Source organism: Oncorhynchus mykiss, chromosome 20 (genome assembly GCF_013265735.2).
Source record: "Oncorhynchus mykiss isolate Arlee chromosome 20, USDA_OmykA_1.1, whole genome shotgun sequence".
NCBI lineage: Eukaryota > Metazoa > Chordata > Actinopteri > Salmoniformes > Salmonidae > Oncorhynchus > Oncorhynchus mykiss.
Window position 1 is genome coordinate 4756583 of NC_048584.1, and position 4147 is coordinate 4760729.

Here is a 4147-nt window from a genome sequence, read left to right on the forward strand (position 1 = left end):
TGGGTTTTATGGAGGACTACAACCCCAAAATGTGTATTGCCGCCACCAAATGGAAACCAAAACAAGATAGAAAGAAAATTCAAACGTAATAGCGAAACCAACTTAATCCAGACAAATAAAAATAGTACATTAACAAAACTCCAATTTATTCATTCTTTCAAATCTTCATATCTTCTTTCTCAGGCTCTAGGACTTGAGAGAGTGGTACTCCTTGTGACAATATTCCATGTAAATCCTTCACCGAGGAATCTTTCAGCCCCATCCCCAACCCCAACCTCTCCGCCACATCCACAATGATTTCTATCTTCCTGGACCTTCTCTCCACCTTGGCAGTGCCATTAATCCCCATAGCTATAAAGACCACAAAATCCACCTTCTTAACCTTTAAAATATCAGGATCCTGCTGGTGAAAGGCAACCCCTGCAGCCTGCAGTGAAGGCCTGTCCACCACCATGGGCTTTTCAGGTGCATGATTCAAACCCTCAACCCCCCCCCCCCCCCCCCAGTTGCTGCATATGAAATGCTCTGGACAGCCCTGACTTTGGACTCCTCATTCTCTTTCATCCTTGTGGGGCATTTGAAAGACTTCATGGTTCCCACCACAATTGCAACATGTCACATTTTCATCACTTTTATAACACATAACATGATCTTTTCCACAACTTGGACATCTCGACTTCTCCCTTCAGCAAACACTTGAAACACGACCAAATGCTTTACAATGATCACACTGCATTGGTCATTTGGATAAATACCCTGACTCTATAGTTAATATACCATAACGGCACATGAGTAGGGAGAGACTCCATATAAAAACAACTAAAGAACAGATAGACTCTTCACTTTTTCTTCATTCACCACGATTCATCTATTCAACATCAACTTCCAACGAGACGCCAGATATAACCCCCTTGAGTGGTGCCCTGTTCCTAAGAGACACACACGACACTTCAAACTTATCAAATCGGGTGAGACGCAACACACATTTCTTCTGATCTCAAATGGATTCCTCAAGATTGGTAATTCGATCAGCTGCTTCTCATTAACAAACCTTACTCCTACAAGATACCAAGTGGCATTCTCATCACTGTATACTACTTTGCTCCATTTTGTATTATTTTGGACAATTTTCCAATTCCCCTTGATTCTACCACCAATTCTCCTTGATTCTACCACAAATTCTCCTTGATTCTACCATTCTCCTTAATTCTACCACCAATTCTCCTTGATTCTACCACCAATTCTCCTTGATTCTACCACAAATTCTCCTTGATTCTACCATTCTCCTTAATTCTACCACCAATTCTCCTTGATTCTACCACAAATTCTCCTTGATTCTACCATTCTCCTTAATTCTACCACCAATTCTCCTTGATTCAGAATCCACTTCTTCATCCGCTTCCGCCATCTTTCGACACCTCAACAGGAATAATTTCATTCCGTCATGGGATATGTCTGGATCTACTGTACTTGTAGATCTTGCAGACTTGTTGCAGCAAAGATATCTGTGCTTTCAAGCAACTATATGTGGCTGACCATCTACTGGACCAACAGTGCCCTATAAAATGCTTCTCATTCCTGTTCAGTGAGGTTTTGTTGGATAAATAGTCTGTTTGCAGAAGTCTTCCAGAACCACACATATGCACTGGTATTTTCACTTGGCAATATAGGACAGCTTTCTGCTCTAGCATACTCTTACCCCCAGTGGTGTAAACCACTTTGAAGTACTAGTAGTAGTTTTTTGGGGTATCTGAACATTCCACTACATTCCTAAAGAAAATATAGATTTTCCCTGAGCAGGCAGGAGAGAAATATGGTCCAATTCACACACCTATCAATATAATGCGTTGTCATCCCTACTGCCTCTGATCTGGCGGTCTCACTAAATACAAATACTGTGTTTGTAAATGAAGTGTTGGAGTGTGCCCCCTGGCTGTCCGTTAAAAACAGAAATTCATGCCATCTGGTTTGCTTAATATAAGGAAATTGATGTATAGCATTTACTTGTACTTTTTACATTTACTCAAGTATGACAATTTAGTACTTTATCCACCACTACCTTTAAAACCAGATACTTTTAGACTTTTACTCAAGTAGTATTTTACTAGCCTTGGTACCAGTCTCTTTAGCTAAAATGTCACTCCCTGTACTCCATATCATTTGGCAAGGACAATGAGTGGAATGATAGCTAAAGAGACTGGTATCTTCTAAAGTATCTTTCCTTTTATTCAAGTATGACAACTGAGTACTTTTTCAACCCTTGTTTCCCCCAATCAAATTCTTTAAAGTATGTGTCTGTCTGCCCAATAGGCCTAGGCTAGGGCCCTATGCTATGTATGTCATTTAATAAAGGCTACGTCTGTCTGCCCAATAGGCCTAGGCTAGGGCCCTATGCTATGTATGTCATTTAATAAAGGCTACGTCTGTCTGCCCAATAGGCCTAGGCTAGGGCCCTATGCTATGTATGTCATTTAATAAAGGCTGTTTACCTTCTCCAAATGTTAGTTTCTTCACATTCTTTGGAGGTTAGCCCAATGCGTTGGCATTGTTCATGCTATCAGCAGCATCCAGGCCTACTTTTTTTGTTTTAGGTACAGCGTTGTCCTACACATTGTCCTGTGTGTTTTTATTCTAAAGAAAGGATGTGTGTGCACTGTTCAGCAATAGAAAAATTGAAAATTAAGAATGCATGAGAGATAAATTAGATGGAGGGAATTCAAGTGATTTCTTTAACATGCTATTGTTCATCATCTGTACTCGAGGAAATGTGGCACAGCACTAGGATTTTTCTCTCTCTTGCTTTACCAAGGTTACTGCTGAATATACAGTTGAAGTCAGAAGTTTACATAGACCTAATAGAGCCAAATACATTTAAACTCAGTTTCCACAATTCCTGACATTTAATCCGAGTGAAAATTCCCTGTCTTAGGTCAGATAGGATCACCACTTTATTTTAAGAATGTGAAATGTCAGAATAATAGTAGAGAGAATGATTTATTTCAGCTTTTATTTCTTTCATCACATTCCCAGTGGGTCAGAAGTTAACATACACTCAATTAGTATTTGGTAGCATTGCCTTTAAATTGTTTAACTTGGGTTAAACATTTCAGGTAGCCTTCCACAAGCTTCCCACAATAAGTTGGGTGAATTTTGGCCCATTCCTCCTGACAGAGCTGGTGTAACTGAGTCAGGTATGTAGGCCTTCTTGCTTGCACACACTTTTTCAGTTCTGCCCACAACTTTTCTATAGGATTGAGGTCAGGGCTTTGTGATGGTCACTCCAATACCTTCGCTCTAGCCATTTTGCCACAACTTTGGAAGTATGCTTGGAGTCATTGTCCATTTGGACATAATTCTCCTCCCTCATGATGTCATCTATTTTGTGAAGTACACAAGTCCTTCCTGCAGCAAAGCACCACCACAACATGATGCTGCCACCCCCGTGCTTCACGGTTGGGATGGTGTTTTTCGGCTTGCAAGCCTCACCCTTTTTCCTCCAAACATAAGGATGGTCGATATGGCCAGAGGACATTTCTCCAAAAAGTAAGATTTTTGTCCCCATGTGCAGTTGCAAACCGTAGTCTGGCTTTTTTTTTGCGGTTTTGGAGCTGTGGCTTCTTCCTTGCTGAGTGGCTATTAAGGTTATGTCGATATAGGGACTCTTTTTACTGAGGATATAGATACTTTTGTACCTGTTTCCTCCAGCATCTTCACAGGGTCCTTTGCTGTTGTTCTGGGATTGATTTGTACTTTTTGCACCAAAGTACGTTCATCTCTAGGAGACAGAACGAGTCTCCTTCCTGAGTGGTATGACGGCTGCGTGGTCCCATGGTGTTTATACTTGCATACTATTGTTTGTACAGATGAACGTGATACCTTCAGGCGTTTGGAAATTGCTCCCAAGGATGAACCAGACTTGTGGAGGTCTTGGCTGATTTCTTTTGATTTTTACCATGATGTCAAGCAAAGAGGCACTACATTTGAAGGTAGGCCTTGAAATACATCCACAGGTACACCTCCAATTGACTCAAATTAAGAGAAATAATCTGTAAACAATTGTTGGAAAAATTACTTGTGTCATGCACAAAGTAGATATCCTAACCGACTTGCCGAAACTATAGTTTGTTAACAAGAAATTTGTGGAGTG